This window comes from Schistocerca cancellata, chromosome 4 (assembly GCF_023864275.1).
Source record: "Schistocerca cancellata isolate TAMUIC-IGC-003103 chromosome 4, iqSchCanc2.1, whole genome shotgun sequence".
Taxonomy (NCBI): domain Eukaryota; kingdom Metazoa; phylum Arthropoda; class Insecta; order Orthoptera; family Acrididae; genus Schistocerca; species Schistocerca cancellata.
This window is the reverse complement of record NC_064629.1, coordinates 294,736,056-294,761,522: the sequence shown is the minus strand read 5'-3', so window position 1 is coordinate 294,761,522 and position 25,467 is coordinate 294,736,056.

Sequence of the window (25,467 nt, the reverse complement as noted above, 5' to 3'; positions counted from 1 at the left end):
TCAATATTAGTTGTTACAAAAAGTAAAATGGTAGGATGTCTTGTGATTTAAATAGCCTGTACTATGAACAATTTACAATACTTTCTTACTAGTTCTTGATCGTTTGTTAAAAAGTACTACAAACGCAACGCCTGCGTTCTACAGTCACAAATTCGTACGTATGGTCGCATTAACGATTCCTTGATCTCAAATAGCAACTGTGTTAAATAGCGAAAATTGATACAGCGAGATGTGTACAAACATTACGAAAACGAAAGTGTCATGTCCCGTCTGACTCTGTAAAGGTATCTCCGGCTCAGCATTACATTACACAACCTGTAATTGCCTGTCCACAACATTTATTTCTTTAGTACTCCACAGTATAAATTCTATGTGTATTTACATTTCCCGTCCATCCCGGAAACTCTGAAATTAACACTGTTTGGAAGAGGATTCATCGAATCGCTTTCATGTCATTGCCCTACCATTACACTTTCGAAAGGCTTGTGGAAAAAACGAATACTTAAATCTTCCTGTGCCAGCTCTAATTTCTGTTATCTTATTACGACGTACATTTCATGATGCTCTCTTGTATATTAGAGTATACCATAATAGTGAATATTTTCAAAAACTTGTTTTGAGAGGTCACTAAATCATAAATGAATCCATTTTGCTTTTACCCCTCCGAAAGTTTTATTTTACCACTGTGGGATGCAACAAAGAATGCTTTATTTCCTCTTACTCAACGACGCCAGAACAGCAGTTGATGTTGTTTCATTCGTAGCTGTTTTCGATGGTCCAGTCTCCTTTCTGTTCACGACGGAGCCAGTTGCCAGTTTCCTGGGAGGGGCTTGGGCGGGAGGGGGGGGGGATTCCACGAGAAATTTCACCATCCGCTTTGTTGGTAATGGGTTGTGTCCAGTGTGGTATTGGCTGAAAACCTCTGCGATAACACAACTGCTCCTCCCTCCTAATATCTGGACGATCTCGGTTCGTCCTTCTTGTGTTAACACCATTAGCTATCACTTAGCCTGTAAGAAAGAAACATCAGACATAACTCTAGAATGAATTGCTCATATGGAAGACACCATTATTCTTCTAGTGTAGTCGCCTACCTGTTACATGTCTCACATGACCCTATTTCTAATTGAATATTAGGATCTGCACCCAAGATGACGGTTTCCGAAATAGACGCCATGTTATTAACAGAAGCTCATAAGTTTTCTCGCTCTTCCATCTCTAACTATTCCACTTAAAATTTCTGCCTATCCACCTGCTTTTGTTTTATAAGGGTAGTTCCACACCTACGGACCACCATGAGTGATGACTGCCCAACCTTCGCCCAAAATCCACAAGCAGTAATTGGAGTTGGGACCTGGGTGAGATAATCTCATTCTGTGGCATCCCAGATGTGCTCAATTTACCTAACGTGAATTAGTCTGAGGTAAGTGGTAGAGGAGGGAGCGGCAAGGCACACAACCACCATTAGGTCCAAGCAGATTTCCTCAAACCATTTTGACACAGTTGAGGAGGCATTGGTTTTGTATTGTATAGATAAGCGTATAAGTCACTTGGGGTATGCAGAAGGTGTAAGAAAAGTGTATATTTGAGCGGACACTACCATCATTCATTATTCGATGGTGAGAGCAGATGTGAGATAATTAACAGTTCTGCTTCATCCGACGTAAATATCCCCAACACCACAATACTCTCACCACCTATCTGGCGTCCTGTTAGTAGATGAAATATTCGAAGTCACCAACAGCTTTTGCAGGCTACGTAATCGTATACTTCTTCTTCGTCTTTTCATTATTATTCTTCAATTCGACATGAAGAGTAAATACTTGGGAACTGTTGCTTAGACTTAACATAAAGAAACGAGTCACATTCAGACCTACCTTCTCTAAAATTCTAGATCATTCTGAGAAAAACTGTTGTTCAGCGTTTACTATTAATCGATTAATCACCAATACAGCACTTGTGTATATGAACAAGATAAATTACATAGAGCTGGAAATCAGCGTCTCCACATATTTAACTATGCAGCAAAAATTACAGAAAATCCAAGCGAAATTAAACCTTGGGCTATATGGTATAAATAAAAGCGCCAAGCAATAATTTACTGCAGTTCTATCCGACCATGATGAATCAATGATCCATCGTTTTCCCTGGTGTAAGCTACTGATCTGAATTTGCATTTTATGGACAACAGCTGAAAAGAAGTAGCGGACAACACTGTCTAAATACCATGTTAGTCAGCTACTTCCTTCAGCTGTTAACCACTTTTTGTTATTACAAAAACTAAAATGGTAGGATGTCTTGTGATTTAAATAGCCTGTACTATGAACAAATTGCAATATTTTCTTACCAGTTGTTGCTCGATTGTTAAAAAATACTACGAACGCAACTCCTGCGTTCTACAGTCACAAATTCATACCTATGGTCGCGTTAACAATTCCTTCAAGGGAACTGACATAAATTTGACAACTAAAGCTCAAATAGCAACTGTGTTAAACAGCGGAAATTGATAGAGCGAGATGTTTACAAACGGTACGAAAAGGGAAGTGTCATGTCTCGTCTGACTCTGCAACGTTATCTCCGGCTCAGCATTACATTACACAACCTGTAATTGCCTGTCCACAACATTTATTTCTTTAGTACTCTACAGTATAAAGTCCATATGTATATACACTTCCCGTCCATTTATGCCGTGATACAGCAGCCTCAGGTATAAGAGAAGCTTTTATAATTCGTACATTATGATTTAGGAAATTCCTTGCCTGCGAAATTGTCTGTGATTGTTACTCATGACAGATGTGGCCACATTACGGATGAAACCAAGTATTAGCAGGAGCACAAAAAAACTGCTGTTCGGCTGAGAGCGCTGAACGGCTATAGCAATTAGCGCACCTCAAATAATCTTTCGCTTGTCTTAAGACTCAATGCACGTTTCCTATCAAAGAAATATAATTATTCTGAAAAAGCACTAATTATGTCATCAGAAATGCTGGAAATGTATGTCTGCTATTCAAAGTGCATACATTGTACCATTGTTAGAAGAATTAGCAGACGTTATTTTTATTCTTGTCATTAAATAACTGATGTTAGTTATAGGCCTCTGCTCTTCTTAATGTATATAAATGATGTAGGAGACAACCTGAGTCGCTTTCTTAGATTGTTTGCAGATGATGTTGTCCTTTACCGTCCACCACAGTTATGAGGAAATCAAAACCAACTGTAAAATGATTTAGAGACGATAATCATGGGGTGCGAAAAGGAGCAATTGAATCTAAACAATAAAAAGTGTTAGGTTATCCACATGACTACTAAAAGCATTCCGTTAACTTTCGGTTACGTGATTATTTCACAATAATTTAAATGTTATGAATTCAGCTAAATACCTAACAAATACAGTTCTGAACAAATTAAAGTCTTTTGACTCGGTTTCGATACTTCTATGAGTGCCTTCATCAGAAAATTAAATATTCAAATTGGCCTATAACATAAGTACAAAGATAATGGGTATATTTTCTTTATAAATGTGTAAATACTGTCTAACAGCACAAGAAAGAGATAGTACTTACACGTTACGTATAAAATAAATAACATGTGGTAAGGCTTTAGTCACAAAATTTTTAATAAGTAATCCGTGGAAGGCAAGTGACTATGGGCTGCTCACATATTTCAAGCCACAGATAGCAACAGACTTATGAACAACTTAAATTGGAACCACCACATAGGAAATACAGTGAGGGAGGCTATTCAAGGACTGCGTTTTACTGGCAAAACACATGGAAGATGCAACAAATATACTTAAGCAACTTCTTACATTATACTTTTGCGTTATTTTCTGGAGTATTGCTACTCTGTATGGAATCCATACCACATATGATTGACGGAGGACATAGAAAAAGTTGTAATACGAGTAGCTAGTATTGTATCATTGCGTAAAAGGTGAGAAATTGTCAGAGATATGGTACGTGGATTGGGGTAGCACACATCGAAGCAGAAGAGTTTGTCATTGCGGTGACCTGTTTCCGCGAAATTTCCATCACGAACTTTCTCCTCCGAATGCAGTCCGCCCCGATAGCTGAGTGGTCAGCGTGACGGATTAACGTCATACGTGCCCGGGTTCGATTACGGGCTGGGTCGGGGATTTTCTCCGCTCAGGGACTGGGTGTTGTGCTGTCTTCATCATCATTTCATCCCCATCCGGCGCGCATGTCGCCCAATGTGGCGTCGAATGTAACAAGACCTGCACCAAGGCGGCCGGACCTGCCACGCAAGGTGCCTCCCGTCCAATGACGCCAAACGGTCAATTCCATTTTCCTCCGAATGAGAAAATATTTCGTTTACACTCATCTACGTAGGGATGAAATGTACATCGCAATAAGATAAGAGAAATTAGAGCTGGCACAGGAAGATTTAAGTATTCGTTTTTCCCACAAGCCATTCAAGAGTGAAATGGTAGGGCAGTGACTTGAAAGCGATTCCATGAACCCTCTTCCAAACAGTGTTAATTTCAGAGTTTCCCCGTAGACATAGAGCAGTGTATAATCAGTAATTTGAATTTTTGCCTTCCCTGATATTGCTCTGCGTTTCCTATTAGTGGTTCAGACACAACTCACAAAGCAATGCTCCAGTCCGACATATGGAAACCTACCCTGAAAAATTTCACGCAGGATGAATATATGGGAAGAAATGCACTATCATAATTGCAGCTGCTAAGGCGCACTGAAAGTATTTTTTTTAAATGTTAAATTATCTCATCTTTGCAGCACGACAAACTGCTTATAACAGAGGTTTGTTCAGCTCTTCCTTCCTAGCATGGATATTGGCGTAGAAGTTGACGCAGCCATGACAAGAGGACGTAGCGCAGCGTAGTGCGAGGACCGGGATCCAACAAGTGTGTTTGAAACATTTAAATCCAACCTAAAAATGTCTGAGATCATTAATTTCTTAGGTAACTTGTAGTTCACATCGACAGCAAAATTGCTGCGAATGTACTTTTTACACAAATGAGTAGCAGAGGAAAGGAAACAAGGTAGTGTATGACTTTACATTACAGACAACTATCCTCAATGGGGAAATTAATTCGTTGACGTTAAATATTTTGGAAGAGTTCCTGTAATATAGTTCTTACGACAATTTTATCCCCTTGCAGTACGTAGCATATCATGTCGAAGGGCCGTCCTCTACGTACGTTAGATAGAACGCATTTATTTACTTATTTATTTATAAATAGGCTAAATAAATAGAATGTAAACCAATCTATGGATAAAATTTTCCTTTAGGGTTTTGAGTGTATTCCATTCACAAGATACCGATCTCAGATCCACGCCGACATAGGCAGCCTCTGCGTGCTCGCTTTTAATGTATTTCTCTCTTACAGATGTTTTACATGTTTTACATGTTACAGTGAAGCAGTGGAGTATAGGTGACAGCTAAACTTGACGAATAGCATTCTTTCATAGTATGACTAGACCTAGTTAGCGTTTTACTGTGTGTTGGACATGATCATAATACGGATACACGAACAAGGGGCAGGTCGCTTGTGAACAACCTGAAATTAAAGTCTCTAAGATATCTAGTTTCAACACCCCCACTACCGCCCCGCTTTTGAGAAAGCCACGTCTAAAGTTCATGAGGTGCAATCGACTCAGAACTGACGGGAATGATAAGTAGTTCAAATCTGATTGCTTTTCATCATCATATACAGAATCTACAAACCAGTATTTTCTTAGAAATTGAGGAAAGAAACGTTTTTGCCTTCTGGTTATGTAGCCATAAAATAAACGTTGTGAACGCCACCAAAGTATCTGACTGGTGAGCAGAGAAATTATGTTCGAGTCCCAAGAGCATACAATTTTCAATTTTTTTTTTTATTTCGAGGTTGGTAGTAAGGTTGACAAATAAATTTCTCAAATGACTTGGATTAGTAAAGAATTAAAAATTACTATTTAGAAGCCTCGAAATAAAGTTTTTAACTTGACGATCAAAATAAAAATCACATAGCTAGCACACACGCGTGCAGTTTGGCGGTATTACTCGTGCTGTGCAAGTTAGTTGACCGTCATCATCTATAAACATGCAATCAAACATTACGGTATTGGTTTGTCCATCCCAGGATTCCAGAGGCAAACAGAACTTGTTATTAGAAACGTATGGTTTCAAAACGTTCTCTAGATACGTTTTGGAAGTTTAGTTTGTCAATTTACTGAATTTGGAGCAAGTGATGTAAACATGTTAATCATTGGTTCTGTATAAGCACAGGAGAGCTTCAGGAAACAAGTTTTCAGATGTTGTGATGCAATATTGCGTGTTTTATGTATACTACCAACCCAGAGAAGCTGAAACCTGGTACATAGGGAAAGGCAGGATTCAATGTGGACGTGGCTGTAATCAATTTCCGTTGGTTGCTCAGTTTTCTTTTTTAAATCACGTACACTTTATTTGGAAACAATTGCAAATAAAGTTGACAATAAGGAACAATTATCAAATTTTGCTGTTAAGACACACTGTCTAATTTAAGAAATTCTTAAGCAAGTTGCACTTGCGGCTGAAGGCCTTATTGAACGGAAATTAAAATTCTTTGTCAACTGAAGGCCCCAATAGTAATAACTCAAAAAACAATTTGACGGCTGAAGGCCTAGATAGCAAATTCTTAAGAACCAGTTAAACTTCTCCAAGAGATACTAAAATATTTTTTAAAAAAAGACAATCATCAAAATTTCACTATTAAGAGATAATATCTAATATAATTCTTAAGAACAATTGCATTCACGGCTGAAGGCCTTATTGGCAAGAAAGTCAAATTATTTGTTGGCTGAAGGCCCCAATAGTAATAACTCAAGAGACAGTTTCACAGCTGAAGACCTGGATAACGAATTCTTAAGAACCAGTTAAATTTCTCCAAGAGAAACTAAAATATTTTTAAAATGACAGTCATCAAAATTTCATTATTAAGAAACAATATCTAATTAAAATTTCTAAAGACCAATTGCATTCATAGCTGAAGGCCTTACTGACAAGAAATTCAAATTATTTGTCAGCTGAAGTCCCCAACAGTAATAACTCAAAAAACAATTTGATGGCTGAAGGACTGGATAGCAAAATTTTGAGAAGCAATTAAACTTCTTCCAGAGATAGTTAAAGAACAATCATCAACATTTCAATGTCAGGATATTTTGTCTAATTAAAATTTCTTAAGACAAGTTACGCTCACGGCAGAAGGCCTTATTAACAAGAAATTCAAACTTTTTGTCGGGTGAAGGCCCAAACAGTAATAATTCAAAATTAAATTTTAAAAAATCATCACAATCTGACCAAATCAAGAGAGAAGTGGGCGTCAGGCAGCGCTCTAAGGATCGACCTGGGAAAGTCACTCAACTTCGTAAACGATGAGACAGGTAGCCAAGCGTTTTATTCATTTAACCGGATGGCATCTCAAGCTAGTGACAGTTTAAACGAAGGCCACCACTCTTGCAAAATCTACCTAACGTCCGATAACCAATGCAACAATGCAATAACCCAGACAAGGCTCAACTGGCGGACAGCACTGCGTCTTCAGAATCCGGTGTTTTGAGCATCCAGAAGCAGAAGGAACCACAACGACCAAAAGAAACAAAATATCTGAACCACAATCTAGGAGGCTGTCGAATTACACGCCCTACCGGACAGCAGCGGCAAGGCGAGGAAAGGTACACTGTCGCAAAAATACGCTAACCTCCAGGGCAGGTAACTAGGGCGTTAGAGGCCACTAGGCAGAAAAATACCGCTGGTTGAACTTCACCAATAATAACACAAGGGTCGGCCGTGGTGGCCGAGCGGTTCTAGGCGCTTCAGTCCGGAACCACGAGGCTGCTACGGTCGCAGGTTCGAATCCTGCCTCAGGCATGAATGTGTGTGATGTCCTTAGGTTAGTTAGGTTTAAGTAGTTCTAAGTTCTAGGGGACTGATGACCTCAGATGTTAAGTCCCATAGTGCTCAGAGACATTTGAACCATTTGAATAACACAAGGAATTCAGTGATTAATAATAATATGTGGAGGATGGTTAATTAATTTCACCGGCTGCAAACAGTCACTCGTTGCTCTTCGTCTCAGCGACCCTGCGAGCAGCAACGCTTGAACAACTGATGAGATCTCAAAATAGTGGAGGTTTCAGAACTGGGTTAATGTTCACTCACCTGAAACGTCCAGGGTGGACAACGAGGTTGTGGCCCTCGCAACTACAGTCTCTCGCTCCGGCAGTGTCTGTGTGCCGCCAGCGGTCCCAGTATGTCCTCGCGCTGCCAGACCTCACTGCTGCTCGGTATCAGCCGAACTCCCGCAACACACTCCAACCCAGAAAACACTTGATATCTCTCCAAAGATAGTACCACAGTGCTAGATATCGATAACCGCCGCTGCTGCCACTCGTGGACAGACAACGTTAGCAAACACAGTGGCGCCCGTAAACTCAAGAAGGAAACGAGACGCCACTATCCCTATTACATGATGCCAACCTAGCAACAGCACTAATGCGAGCTGCAACACGGCTCGCAAGGGTTCGTTTTTTCCCTTCATGCGATAAAATGTGGTGAATGATCGTCTTTGCATCATTGTTACTCATAACTGTTCATACAATGAGGCTTAAAAATTTAATTCTTTATTAATCCAAGTCATTCGAGAAATTTGTCTACCTTGTTATTATTTGTTATTGATTTATTTACCTTACTTAGAGTCCTGTTCCTACCAATTTCGAAATGGAGAAAATACACAAGTAAAGAAATAAATTTGGGATCCCAACACAGATTCTTTGCTCGCCAGCCCTATGCGTTGGTCAGTACTCCAGCGGTGCTTTTGTTGCACAGCGTTTGCTTTGTGGATACATAACCAGCAGCCAAAAACGTTCTTTCCTCGATTTCTAGGAAACCATGCTTTTGCGGACCCCATGTATGATGATGAAAAATGCCCGGTTTTTAATTATCTATTGATACTGACAATTTTGAGTCGATTGAGCGACATCAAGGCTAAATTTCTTAAACAGGCCTTCCCCTTGTAAGACTGCAATTGTTAACCATCCTCAATAATGCCATAACTGTTGTTTCATATGAACCATGAGGTAAAACGAAAAACAAGTAAGTTATGAATTGTGGGAATGTAGTCGATTTCAAGACTTATGGTCTGCATTCAGTTGTTTGGTTCGTGACTTCCTTATAAGGCCGCACAACTACCGTCGTCACGATTGCACAGATATCGCTTCGCCACTTCCCCCTGGCATGGAAGCTGATCTTAAAAGCTTGTGTATATATTGCCCCGGCTAGTTAAGAACCATTCCCTGCCGCGTGGTTCGGGCATAAAACATCTCTTAATCACGTTGGGAATCTCGTCGTGTGAACTAGCAGTTGAAAATTGATCGCGTTTTTTCCAGAGATTTTTCATACACTTTCAACCACGAAGGATCCAAAAACAGTTTTTTTTATCACTCTGGAGTAAGTTATCAATTGAGTTCCACTCTATTTTTAATAATTTATTTCCCTCAGTAATTTGATTTAGTTACTTTAGCAGTCTGTATGAGTTCATTGAATCCTATTAAATCTGTTTGTAAAAAGGTTTATTAGCTTCCTTCAATAACCCTTGTACGTTCACAGATATTACTGACTATGTACTAGCTGATTATGGAATTTAGTAAACACTGGGAATGTCTCGTATATTTCTGTTTTATTGACACAATTAAGTTCTTAAATTAATGAGAGTTGGTACCAGGGGATCAATGAAAGGAGAGTTGATCCTTTTCACTTCTCGTTTATTAGTGGAGTCACCTTGACAACGAGCGGCAAAGATACTAGTGTGATAAGGTCCAAACTATTTTCGGTCCCAATACTCTTTAATAATTCGCATACAGTGAATAAAGTCCTAATTCAACATAAAAATTCCCTTATTGTCAATAAATCTCTTCACAATCATGAGTATACGATTGTAGCGTTTCGTTTAACACGTACAATTACCATTCACTTGAATATCAATGTTCGTACACACAATCACCTCTAATTGACCCCGTCTCTGAATTTGTCCCAAAATAATCTATTCTCCACCACTCCAATGTCTAATCCAGTTCTAAGAACGCAATTTAATTATGATTCTAATCCCAAAATTCCGACCACCACGGAAGAACTGCGAACACACTCGCCACAGCTGAAAACAAAAACTCAAGCGAGCTAACAATGTTGCGCATTGGTTTATATATGACATTCAAAACAAAACGCAGCTCTGTTATGTCTTCCTTGGATTCCCTTTGTACTACTTTGAGTTACGCTATTTCGAATATCTATCGCGTAGCTCCAGACTGTAGCGCCTAGAACCGCTCGGTCACTCCGGCCGGCATCCCCTTGCACTTTCCATCTTCTCTCGAACATTGCCTTCTGTGGTACTAACTTCATCCAACATGAAATTAATGATCTTCAAAAAATGATTCAAATGGCTCTGAGCACTATGGGACTTAACAGCTATGGTCATCAGTCCCCTAGAACTTAGAACTACGTAAACCTAACTAACCTAAGGACAGCACACAACACCCAGTCATCACGAGGCAGAGAAAACCCCTGACCCCGCCGGGAATCGAACCCGAGACCCCGGGCGTGGGAAGCGAGAACGCTACCGCACGACCACGAGCTGCGGACAAATTAATGATCTTCTTTGAGTTATATTTCTAATTGTAGTCATTATTCTCAGCTTCAAGACGAGGCGACTTCTATTCTCAGGCAAAGAAAATAGTTTTGAAGCAGACACTGTCACAAGTGTTGGCTGTATAACATTCTTAAGTCGACATCTACCTGCGTTCATAGAAATTTTAGAAACACGTATTTTCCAGAATAGGATTCAATATGATCTGTTCTTTTGTTGTGTGCTCTTGAGATCACTCACAGCTAACGTAGATTCTCTTGTCTAGAATGCCTTGCAGAAGTTCCTCAGACAGAGTATAAATCTATAACTTGCTTGCGATCTACCGTTACTTTCTTCTGTGTTTGGTATGATACCTTTTCCTGTAAGACACCACTATTTTCGGTTACGTCTCCCTCGGCATTTATTTTGTGTTATGATTGTATTTCTTCAGAATTTCTGTGTTTCTGTTACAATTTCAACTTATTTTATTGCATAGAAATTGATGACTGAAGCAAAGCTGCACTAAAGGTTAGTTTTCGTATTCTCAGATTCTAGTAAACACACTGTCATGTTAGTATCAGATTGCAGGTCCACAACACGTTATGAAAGCGACTAAAACGACAGTCAACGTTTTCACTTTGTCCACAAGTGGATAAGTAGTTCATGATTAGTGTCGAAATACGTCAAAAGATCGTTGAAATTCTTGAAGGTCTTTATGGCCACCAGGGGAGCAAAAGGAGTGGTGCACATCGTCTATATGCCATGTCCACCAGCTCCTTTTGTTCTCCTGGGAGCTATGCTTTTAGTCGAAACACATGGTACCTTTGCCGTGATGCATAGAAAGAACCCTTATTAATATTTCCTAAATGAAAGGTTTCTGGCGAAAACATTCTGTGAGTTGATAACTCAAACGTATGATCAAATACGGTACACGATTTTCGATTCACCTGTCTCCTTTCGAATTTTATGTAACTTCAGCATTCCGCCCACTTATTAAGTTGTGAGGCCATCTTAATCGCACATGCGAAAGATAAATGGAACTATTAATATTCTCTGGGTTATTTGCAATGGTAAGGGTCCAGTGTATTCTATGTATAGTTACTTAAACACCTACAGCCTATGTTCACTAATGAAAGATATTTCATTTGAATCTAAAATAACGCACTACGTCTCATTTGGACACACCGCTGTATATTTAATTGAATCTTAAACAAGTCATTCACTAGTTGGTAATTCACTCTGTTCTTGTCCTCAGTGTTTGTGACAACGTATGTTTCCCATACAATTTGACTTGGCATATTTGGGTGTCAGCGTGGAAACTTCAAAATTCTTAGGGATCCATATTGATGAGAATTTAAAATGGAAAAAACACATTCTGGAGCTCCTAAAACAACTTAGGCCTAGTTCAGCCACATTTCCACTTAGAATCATTGCAAATCTTGGGGAGAGACAAATCAGTAAGTTGACGTACTTTGCATATATCCATTTAATAATGTCATACGGAATAATATCCTAGGGTAACTCATCTTTAATAAAGAAAGTCTTCATTGCACAAAACCGTGATGTTAGAATAATATGTGGTGACCATCCACAATCACCTTGTAGACATTCTGACTACTGCTCCACACTATATTTATTTCCTCATTAAGTTAGTCGTAAATAATCCACTGCAGTTCAAAAGCAACAATGAGCTACATAATTACAGTACTAGAAGAAAAAATGATATTCATTACTACACATTAAGGTTGTCCTTAGCACAAATTGGAGGGCACAATGCTGCATCACAAAATTTTTGATCACTTGTGTAGTGGTATAAAATGTCTGCAAAGAAAAATTTCATAACAGACTGGGAAAGTTTCACATTGACAATTCCTTCTATTCCGTAGAAGAATTTCTATCGCTGTAACGTGTAAAAGGTAGTGGGCAGGAATTACTAACTCACATCTGTATATCTTCTTTTCTTTTTCTAAAAAGATAAAAATCGTTTCGGAATATAAAGCTATATACAAGTCAATTTGCGATGTGAATGTAAAATGGGTCGTTCCACATCATTACAATCTATAGCGCAAAATGATCCGTTCCACGTGTAACTAACAAACTATTTAACGTACTTGAAGCTTAACATAGCATTATGGTTAAGGTATCTTTCAATTTCTTGAACATTTTCTGATCTTTTGATCATGCCACTGATTTCACATTGTGGATCAAGCCAACTGCCGACGAAAGCAGAGAAATGCCTCAGTTTCTGTTCCATATTTGCTGAACAGTAAGGAATTTAAGGTGCTATAAATACTCATCAATGATATTTTTCACTCATAATAAAAGAGAAGACAATATGTCTTCAACAGACAAGTTCCTGTGAGTTTCATTATGTGTCTGTGAGGCACCGTTCAAAAAGTTTCCTTGTCTATAAAGCTTCACAAATTTATTCATTGTGAAGCATTACTTTATTAATAGCCTTAGAATACGTAGATTTACTGTCAGTTATACACTTTTTATCAGATCTGATATCGGATGGTCTAATTACTGGAGTTCGGCCAGCTACGGTGTTTTCATGTCTGTTATCGGATCGTGCATTGTAGTTACACCGGCTTAACATATTGTATAAAGGGAACAACCACAAATTTGCTTCTTTACGTCACACCTCTCTCCTGCGTCTACTGCTATTTTCAGCAGGTACGTGGTGATAATTGCAACAACAATTAATTTCATAGCTATAAAATATCATGCAATGTTCGCTGTACAGTCTGAAAGACACCATGTCAGTCATATTTCACTGAAGATGATCTTATCTATTATCGACGCCGTTACAGAAACTTGATTTTCAAAAACCTTTACAATTGGCCTCATCTTGTTAATATTAATGTCGAACTTTATGTTCCCAGACCAAAGATAAAATATCCAGTCCGATACTACATCCGTTGTAGAAAGTGATACGTTAACAGACAAATCGAATAGACAACATACTCTCGCACAGCCTCATGGATACAGAAAATGCTCAATGGCAAACTTAAAACGCTAAAAAATTCGTATAATCTAAAATAAGTTTTCCTTTCGTAGAAGTCGGTCGGTAATAGATTGCAGCACTAGCTAAACAGTTACAATTACTACAAATTGTAATTTCATATTTACATTTCTTGTATCTCCAGGTACTGTACTGCATACTAATAATAACATTATGATTACCAAAATCAGAAGTTTCTTCTAATCGAACGCACCTAAGCGTATCGAACTCCAAACCGAAAAAGTTCTTCAGCCACTAACAAACATTATGTTTCGTGTACATAGTTCAAAGGATGTAAACGATGATCATCTTCATGTTACCATAAATACAGTAACTGTCATCTGTTTTTTTTTTTTTTTTTTTTTTTTTACAACCGTCTGTTTCAAACTGCAGATCAGTAACTAATCCGATACAATACGGTGTCACAAGGGGATGAAGAGATAGATCATGGTTAGTCTTTACGTACCTCAAAAGTTCGTAGAATCTGTTTAAAATCGTCATGGCTACCACTAGCATAAAAGAAGCTGTAAACGTCGTCTATACCCCATGTTAAGCAGCTAATTTCCTCCTGCTGGGAACGATGTTTTTAATGGGAAACATAGATCCTTCCCCATGATGTGTGGAAACAACCGTCATTATTGTTTACGGAATGAGATGTTCGTGGTAAAAGGTTCCGTGAATGAATAACTCACAAGTGTAACCACATACAGAGTATATTTTTTAAATTTAACTTGCGAAACTATCGTTGGACATATCTCCAGATTAACTGTAGAGTTTCATCATCATCAGATAAATTTTGAGAGCATCTTAATATCGCAGGTAAGCGATACAGCTAATTGTTAATATTATCTGAGCTACTTTCAAGGGGTTAGGGAGTTTGGATTCAGAGTAACAGTTATTCAAATATCGAGACCCTGTCTTCGCCAGTGAAAGTGATACGAGCGAGGTACGTACAGTTGTTACTTTAAGTAACGCACCACGTCCGTTTTTTGGCTCTACAGGTGTATATTTCATTGAATACTTAATAACTCGTCAACTAGGTGGTAATTCACAATATCTTTACCATTAATTTTTGTCAGAATTTATGCCTTGCGCACTATTTAGGTTATTTAGGTTATTTGGGAATTACTTACGGGAAGTTTAACACGTTGCATTACGGTTAAGGGGGTAATTCCAGCTCTACACGCAAAGAAACAAACACGTCTTAATTGAGCCACATTTTTTAAACAGTAATACACTTCAGGCAGTATTACAACTCATCAGTGACATCTTCCACTCGACATATGAGAGAATGCTCAATTTCCTTAATAAATTACAAGTGCATGTCGCAGAGAAATTCATTCTATACATGTGGGGATCATTTGAAAAGATTTCCTGTCTTTGAAACATCATCAGTTCCTCCTTTGTGAGCAATTAATTCATTACTGCACTTTCAGTAAGTAGATTCAATCTCAGTGACACACTTTTTATCAGTTTTGATATCGGATACTCTGACTACAAATAAAAATACATAATACTACGATACAGTAAACATTTCGTGGATGAAATTCGACCAGTTACTGTTTTTGTGCTTAAGTTATCGAATCATGCGCGACAGTTAAATTTGCTTCGCACCCTTTATGAATGCAACAATCACACATCTGTTATCTTACTCCCGACTTCATTCTAAAGGTTACGTCAAAGAGTCAGCAGTTGTGTAGTGATAATTCAAACTAAAGTTACTCACGTTGCTGTCAGTGGAAACAGAAGTAAATTTACAGATCATCTAGGGTTTGCTGTTATTTTTGAAAGATACTGACTATGCTCCCTAAGCCATGGCAGTCACAGTTCGATAGAAATTATCTTATCTGTTATTGATGCCACTAAGTAATCCCGAGTTTCAGAAACTATTAGACATTATTCTGAACCTATTAATTAGGACTGTACTTACGTCCATAGACCAGAAATAAAATGCGAGTGGAGGCCTTCTCAGCAAATTTCGTGGATGAAATCCTCTCAGTTATCATTAAAGTTGTAACGTCTTGTGCTGTCAACATATCGACGAGTTTCCTACCCGTCAGCTGATGACGGAGATGACGAGTAGGAATCTCGTTGAAAAGTTGTAACAACATGACGCCACTAGTCGACTGATAACGCGAAACGATTTCATCAACAGGAAAAAAATGTTTAAATTGAAACCGGGTACTGGTAGTGAAGGTGATACACCAATGGAGAAATACATAGAATCTAGGAGAAACACAAATACCCTGTCGCATACTTAAACCCCTCAAATCATTTTTCTATTCGGAAATAAGCCGCGCAGTTGCATGTCAGTCGGTAACGGATTCATCACTACTCGACTGCAGATCCATTTAATCAACTGAAATTACTTCAGATTGCAATTTCGTATTGACATGTCAGAAAGTCACTAGTCATTATACGCATGCTATAAGTTTCAGGATGGAGACTATAAATCCTCATTTTTTGTTGCAATTTTACACATTTTAATAATGAAAAATACACAAAATTAAATCAAATATCAACTAGAAAAGAACGACACTTTACCAACTAACGGCAGATTAAACACAGTTCACAGTCCACCTTCATTTTACTATGATTTTAGTAATTAGAGCTAATACAGAGGCTAACCGAGAATAATTCTACCCACGTGCCAACCGTGAAGGGAACAGGGGTGGAGCTCTGTTAGTGGCACCAAAAGTGCCCTTCGCCACACACCGTCAGGGGACTTGCGGATTACTGATGCAGATGTAGATGTAATTTTTACGGCTGAGAGCCCAACTTGATGCTGGGCAGTAGATGGATAGACGTACGGTAGCCGACCACATATTCTACAGTCCGTGTACATGAGACTCTCCCATCCGCTGCGCTCCACTTTTAAATTCGAAACATAAACGCATCTTCATGATAATTATTTCTAACATACGTCAATCTTTAATAATAATGGGAGACATCTAGCACGACGAAAACCTGCACAGGAACTTAAACACACGTTATATAAGAAGTCCTAGGGTGCTTCCTCAAATAGCCAGCCGGAGTGGCCGAGCGGTTAAAGGCGCTAGAGTCTGGAACCGCACGACCGCTACGGTCGCAGGTTCGAATCCTGCCTCGGGCATGGATGTGTGTGATGTCCTTAGGTTAGTTAGGTTTAAGTACTTCTAAGTTCTAGGGGACTTATGACCACAGCAGTTGAGTCCCATAGTGCTCAGAGCCATTTGAACCATTTTATTCCTCAAATATTACTGGTTTGGTTAATAATGTACTTAGGAAAACACTGTTCCCATTCCTGAATTACTTACATGTGTTAGCGATGCTAGATCAGTAACACGGTTCCCAAAGCAAGTAAAAGCTGCTCCTCTTGTGATAGTTGTTGGGAAGAGAACATTATAAAAGTGCTGAATGTTCGACAAGACAGAAAAATATTTATCCTGATTCGGTATTTATCTCATTGTGTTATCCTTGAGTGCCTCAGCCACAAGTTTCTCATTGACAGCTTTTGAATATAGTGGTTGTGGATATAAAAACATTGTAATAAATTGCACAAGTTCCCTAAAACAAAGCGAGATGCGGGTGATAGAAATTTGGTGTTCGCTCATTTTGTGTGCGGCGTATTCTGGGTTGAAAGAGTACCGTACCTATTTCTCCACCTGCCACAAGGTGCAATATCGCTTATGTTCATTGCAGGTTGGGGTAGGTGAAGAAATCGGCCGTGGCAGAGCACGCACTGAGTGAGACCGACCACATAATAAAATTCACCGACACGGATTTCTGGCTGTAGAGAAGCACTATCACACGCGCTTGTTCAGAGAAGCTGTAGAAATACAAAAACACGTGAACAGTTTCAACAAGAAAGAGGAAAGCCTTAAGGTAAACGGATCCTGGCTTCCCGTACTGCAGCGAACGACCGTCTCACGTGCAAGGAAATGATCTGGCGCGCCAGGTACATATTGTCTGCAGCCGCGAGCTCGGCTCCAGTTCACCACCGGCAATGGAGGGTGGAGCTTTGACAATGTCACCCACTCGTGCTGGCGAAACGTCAGTAAAATCATTAGATGAACGTCGGCCGCAGAACCCGAGACAGAAGCCAATAGGCAGTTTGTCATCCTGGAGACTGCCACCATGATACTGTCGAATGAGAGTAACACATGAACGGACAGGATGTTTGTGACGTACCGTTGTGTTGTCGGAGTTCCTTTAATCACTACCAGCCGTGACGAAAATATCAAAGAAAAATTACTGTGTCACTGTAAAAGGTTCAACTGCGGTCAGCCTAAAGCGTGATTTGAACACCACAGTGCTCCACTATGTATAGTTTGTTGGAGATGGGGTACCATTTCCATTATCCAGTTCCAGTTATGGTAGTATCTACAGTTTAATGACGACTCCAGTGTTAAGTCAGTGCTTTTCACATCCACAAAGTATTGCCAGAATTAAAATAATTAAAAGAGGTCGGGAAAAATTAAACAACCGGTCGGAGAATGAACTCCGGATTTGCAGTCAGCCTGATTCTTCTCTTTTTTTTATTTGGGCCTCCATCCACCCCTTTAGCCCATCCTTCCGCTCGCCACATTCATGCCTCCAACGGCGGACGTTATCAGGACTGGTTTCATGCCTCCTAAGACTTTCTCCCTTGGAAACAGAGAAGTTCTTCGCTGTTTTTTTTTCTTATTTTTTATTTGGCCTCCAATTTACCTTCGCTCTCCGAAGGCGCCTTGTTAGGAGCCAGCACCACACGCCGTGATCTTCTTCTTCTGTTTCTAATGAAAACTCATAATATCTTCACGGCAACACAAGCTTCTCCTTCTATACATTTTTGAAGGAATAAGATTCTGATAGAGTTTCATTTTCGCATGTTTTAAGTCTCTCGTATAACTGAGGGCTTCCCAGCTATTTCATATCTTAGGAGGACGGAAAAGCTTACGCTTCATTTCATCTCCACCCAACACTAGATAGCATTTGCGTGCATTTACGTTATTGCCTAGCAGCTAATCAGTTTCCGATATCGGATTATGAATGTTTTAATAATCCATTTTTTTCTTAGTTTTTCCTCTTGAGTGCTGTATTATGTCCTACAATTTCATATACTCTGTATTATTGTATTTATTCATTCATTTTACTCTTAACGACGTAGCCGTCTTCTGATAACAAATAATTATTGCTGATTTGTATCCTAAATTCTCAATCCTTTAACTTAATGTGCCGACAAAATAACATTTCACTTTTCTCACTAACATCACTATATGACTGTGACAGTACTCGAAGATATATTAATTAATCACCTGTGCGTATCTGTTATTGTTTAAGTGTTTTGTAGATATTGCCATGTCCTGATGGGGTTGGATCGTTTTATATCAGTGCTAGGAAACCAGAGAGTGGGGAGGGAGTTTTTGCCAGTAGATAATGCGGCCTTCAAGAGTGCTTGTTAAGAATGGGCTTAGATTGCGTTACCCTACGTGCAATACGTACGGAATATGTCTACAGTAACCTGGTAGTACAATGGATAAAAATAAATGGTAGTTTGTTAGATCTTGTACTTGAACGGTACATTTAAAGACATTATTTTTAGAGGCTTATCGTCGAATTACAATAAGACGGTTAATGAATTATGTCCCGAAGATAAGTCAATCTATTCTCCTATAATTATTTAAAATTCATTTTTCAAGGCATCCCAGATATGCACAATAATGTTCATGTCTGGGGAGTTTGGCGGCAGCGTAAGCGTTTAAACTCAGAAGACTGTTCCTGGAGCCACTCTGTAGCAATTCTGGACGTGTGGGGTGCCGCATTGTCCTGCTGGAATTGCCCATGTCCGTCGGAATGCATAATGTACATGAATGGATGCAGGGGATCACACAGGATGCTTACGTACGTGTCATGTGTCAGAGTCGTATCTAGACGTATCAGGGGCTCCATATCGTTCTAACTGCACACGCCCCACCCCATTACAGAGCCTCCACCAGCTTGAACAGTCCCCGCTGATATGCAGGGTCCATGGATTCATGAGGTTGTCTCCATACCCGTACATGTCCATCCGCTCGATAAAATTTGAAACGAGACTCGTCCGACCAGGCAACATGTTTCTATTCATCAAGAGTCCAAAGTCAATGTTGACGGGCCCAGATGAATCGTAAATCTTTGTGTGGTGCTGTCATCAAGGGTACACGAGTGGCCCTTCATCACCGAAAGCCCATATCGATGGTGTTTCACTTGTTGATGGCCCAGAATTGAAACATGCAGCAATCTGTGGAAGGGTTGCACTTCTGTCACGTTGAAAGATTCTCTTCAGTCGTCGTTCGTCCCGTTCTTGGAGGATGTTTTTCCGCCCGCAGTGATGTCGGAGATTTGTTTTACCGGATTTCCGATATTCACGGTACACTCCTGAAAAGGTCATACGGGAAAATACCCATTTCATCACTACCTCGGAGATGCTGGGACCCATCGCTCGTGCGCCGACTGTAACACCACGTTCAAACTCACTTAAATCTTAATAACCTGCCATTGTAGTAGCAGTAAGCGATCTAACTACTGTGTCAGACACTTGTTGTCTCATATAGGCGTTGCCGGCCGCAGCGCCGTAATCTGCCTGTTTATATATCTCTGAATTTGAATGCACATGCCTATACCAGTTTCTTTGTTGCTTCAGTGTATATATAGAGAGAGACACTTTCACCTTGTTACTAACGTCATTAGCATATACGAAGGTTGGAACTTAAATAGTGGCAACTATTTATTCATAACAGACACAAAAGAGTTACATGTTTGCGCCTGTTACTGTCCTTCAAGGTAGTCACCAGCGTTGTGTAGAACCCGTTGCCAGCGATGTGGAAGGCGTAGTATACCGTTAGCAGAGCCTGTTCTGTTGATTATGCAAATCGAGCGGTCTATTGCCTATGGAATCTCTGGAAAAGTTCTGAAGCGAATTCCACGAAGTCGTTCCTTCATCTTCGGAATCAAATCAAAGTCACAAGGACTCAAGTCGTATTACTGTTCGTGTTTGGAGCATCTCCTGCGACCAGCTTTGCGAAAGAAGCGGCGACACTTTCTGCGCAACCTACCCATTATTTTGCACGACAATGCGCGGGCGCATACAGCGCAAGCTGTGGCTGCTCTGTTCGGTCGATGTGACTGAGAAGTACTATACCATCTACCATACTCCTCGGACTTGAGTCCTTGTGACTTCCATTTCATTCTGAAGATGAAGAAACCACTTCGTGGCATTCGTTTCAGAATTGTTCTAGAAATTCGACAGGCAGTAGACCGCTCCATTCGCACCATCAAGAGAACAGGCTCTGCTAACAGCATACTACGCGTTCCACATCGCTGGCAATGGATTCTACACAACGCTGGTGACTATTTTGAAGGACAGTAGCAGGTGCAAACATGTAACTCTTCTGTATCAGTTGTGAATAAATAGCTGCCACTATTTAAGTTCCAACCCTCGTATATTCCTAAAAATAACTTAACGTAATTCTACCCTGTACCTGGTATCGATACAATATTGTCATAATTTATCCCAACACCTATCATTTACTTTATGTTTCTGCATCTTTTATTGAGTTCTCTTCCCTCAGTGGTAGCACACTTACTCATTCCCTTATTCCTATCTACCTTATCGTTTTGGCTTTCCTTTCAGTTTCATATAAAACACTTTCCAAATAACTATGAGTATTTGTGCTTATACAGACGCTCTCAGTCCCTTCATATGTATTACTCATAGTATTCGTCACATTCCATCAAAATTATCGAATTTAATACATACCTGATTATGCAGATATGTGTGCAGACGTAAACGTATTACATGCCTGTTATCTGCTACCAACAATAAAACCTTCTACTGATATAAGGAAAAGCATATGCCAAAGCTGCAACAATGCTCAATATGTCTCTTGGCAGTCTAATTTAACTGCTTACTCGATCACTTGATTAACCAAGCTTCCGTATTTCATAGTGATTACTAACTGCAGTAAATACACTCCTGGAAATGGAAAAAAGAACACATTGACACCGGTGTGTCAGACCCACCATACTTGCTCCGGACACTGCGAGAGGGCTGTACAAGCAATGATCACACGCACGGCACAGCGGACACACCATGAACCGCGGTGTTGGCCGTCGAATGGCGCTAGCTGCGCAGCATTTGTGCACCGCCGCCGTCAGTGTCAGCCAGTTTGCCGTGGCATACGGAGCTCCATCGCAGTCTTTAACACTGGTAGCATGCCGCGACAGCGTCGACGTGAACCGTATGTGCAGTTGACGGACTTTGAGCGAGGGCGTATAGTGGGCATGCCGGAGGCCGGGTGGACGTACCGCCGAATCGCTCAACACGTGGGGCGTGAGGTCTCCACAGTACATCGATGTTGTCGCCAGTGGTCGGCGGAAGGTGCACGTGCCCGTCGACCTGGGACCGGACCGCAGCGACGCACGGATGCACGCCAAGACCGTAGGATCCTACGCAGTGGCGTAGGGGACCGCACCGCCACTTCCCAGCAAATTAGGGACACTGTTGCTCCTGGGGTATCGGCGAGGACCATTCGCAACTGTCTCCATGAAGCTGGGCTACGGTCCCGCACACCGTTAGGCCGTCTTCCGCTCACGCCCCAACATCGTGCAGCCCGCCTCCAGTGGTGTCGCGACAGGCGTGAATGGAGGGACGAATGGAGACGTGTCGTCTTCAGCGATGAGAGTCGCTTCTGCCTTGGTGCCAATGATGGTCGTATGCGTGTTTGGCGCCGTGCAGGTGTGCGCCACAATCAGGACTGCATACGACCGAGGCACACAGGGCCAACACCCGGCATCATGGTGTGGGGAGCGATCTCCTACACTGGCCGTACACCACTGGTGATCGTCGAGGGGACACTGAATAGTGCACGGTACATCCAAACCGTCATCGAACCCATCGTTCTACCATTCCTAGACCGGCAAGGGAACTTGCTGTTCCAACAGGACAATGCACGTCCGCATGTATCCCGTGCCACCCAACGTGCTCTAGAAGGTGTAAGTCAACTACCCTGGCCAGCAAGATCTCCGGATCTGTCCCCCATTGAGCATGTTTGGGACTGGATGAAGCGTCGTCTCACGCGGTCTGCACGTCCAGCACGAACGCTGGTCCAACTGAGGCGCCAGGTGGAAATGGCATGGCAAGCCGTTCCACAGGACTACATCCAGCATCTCTACGATCGTCTCCATGGGAGAAAGGCAGCCTGCATTGCTGCGAAAGGTGGATATACACTGTACTAGTGCCGACATTGTGCATGCTCTGTTGCCTGTGTCTATGTGCCTGTGGTTCTGTCAGTGTGATCATGTGATGTATCTGACCCCAGGAATGTGTCAATAAAGTTTCCCCTTCCTGGGACAATGAATTCACGGTGTTCTTATTTCAATTTCCAGGAGTGTAGTATATTACCTGACCAAATAGCGTCCTATTAACAATATCAGTTTCGCATTACTATTCCTTAACTTACAGGGGCATTATCAAGGATGCTTATTGCCGAACAGTTAAAAATAAGCTACAAACAAATTATTTTACTGGGTCTTTGGCACCAGAAAGATTAATACTAAGTTCCAGTAGACCACGCGTACAGATGCACAGTATAACATGTACCCACAACTCAAAAGGACACCTGTTAAAATGGTGCAAAATGTGACACCGACTGTCGAGGAAGCTGCAGGTTGTGCGGTAAGGTTAGGGGAACGTTGGTATCAGTAGGTGGAGCTGAGGTGGTACTGGATCGATGTGTACCTCAACTGGGGTTCTTTGTGGCAAGGAAAGAAGTTATGCTATTACTGTTACTGTTACTATTATAATAATAATAATAATTATTATTATTATTATTTTATTATTATTGTAATTACTAAATATTAGCGACAAGAAGAGGCTCATTCATGCAGATGTGACCACAGAACGTATAAGTTCCATTGTTTGTATTTTCCAATCACCAAACTGTCCCAGTTTGTAGAAATTGTACTTAATATTTTCACCGTGTCTATCACGAACCACTTCTATCATTCTCTTACTGATCCTCATTTCTGGCATTCTAATGACAAACCCCACCCATTGCAATCTTTTAGGATTCTGAAACAAACGTAAGTCGATCGTTGTTTCAAACATAAACTAGTTTAAAGCATGATATATACTATTTGAAGGAAATAGGAAAACTTCATACTTAATTATACATTGAATCATTTCGAAAGTAGAGCAACTGACAAATTTTTATATATTTCAACCAAATCTTTGATTATATAGTGAAATAAAATTATCATCACCCACTACAGTAGTTAACACAAATCATCTAACAACTGTCTTCTATCTACAAATGTATTTAAAGTAATAATAACTACCTCTCAAAACAGAATTTCACAGATATTTCCACACATACACAATTCCACTCTCATGTCATAACAGATGACTATATATGTTGACTATGAATGCCACAGGTTATTAAAATCTTAAATTTTTACTCATTAAATTTGAAATTAGGGGCTCGCCTCAAACCGCTTAAGCAGCACAGTTTGAAACACGTGACTAAATGAATGGGACTTCGGCATTATAATCTGTTTTACTATTTTAGTAATATGATAGGACCTCGGAAACTAAATGAAAAGGACTTCAGCATTAGGATATGGACGACTACCTGTCAGTTAATACTGCTTCGAAATATGTATATCTATGTTCTATCTCTATCTATGTTCTATCTATGTATATCTATGTTCTATCTCGTTGACACTTCACGAGGCACAACCTATGTTGGGATGCTAAGCTGTACACACAACGACAATATGGCAGTCACAACTCATGTTAATTAGTCAAATATGGCTCCAGAGAACTGGTGGTGACATTTCGCTCGAAGTCATCACTGATCCATTCAATACGACTGAGGACTAGTGACCTGGGGTAGCATAAAAGCATCCTGCTGTCCATTTACTGTTCCTCAAACCACTGACACACATTTAGAGACTGATACAACCGTGCACTGCCTTACTATATGTACAGGTCAACCACCGAATACAGTAGGTGAATAAATGAATGGATTTTCTACGCATTCCTGCATAAAAGCCGATATTTATATTCATGTTAATACAAAGTCTCAAAAATTATTTTCAAGACCGACTGGAATCGCGACCTTGGAGAGCTTCCGATTTTTTAAAAAGTCAGTCTTAATACTGATTTAATTCCATTTATTGATAGCATCATTCAGTGAAATAAACACATTCGTGCTGTTAACATATACTTCGCTAACCTAAGCTGACTTGGAATCTGCAGACGTGAGACAAGGCTGATGCGATTTCCGCAGAATAATAAACCTACATCTTCCATTAGCCACTAATCTGGTGACAGGATAAACAGATGGATGCTGTCACGAAAGAAATGTAGGTCGTCCCAGATCAGGAACATATAATCCAAAGCAGTCGTTCTCTGAAATACAAAGTCAGTATTCCGAAGGTAGCTTTTAGTTTTATCCTAGAAAACGTCATATACAGTTCATTGGTTGCCATAACTGACAGATGTTAAACTTCAGACATAGTTTGCCGGCCGGAGTGGCCGTGCGGTTCTAGGCGCTACAGTCTGGAGCCGACACACCGCTACGGTCGCAGGTTCGAATTCTGCCTCGGGTATGGATGTGTGTGATGTCCTTAGGTTCGTTAGGTTTAAGTAGTTCTAAGTTCTAGGCAACTGATGACCTCAGAAGTTAAGTCGCATAGTGCTCAGAGCCATTTTTCAGACATAGTTTGATAGTTTTTCTTAGCTTTTCATCTAGATATCAATATATCACAACAAAATGGATTGCCTTCTTGAAATAATATACTCTGAGCTTCGCACAGTTTGTCAGTGTTTACACAACTA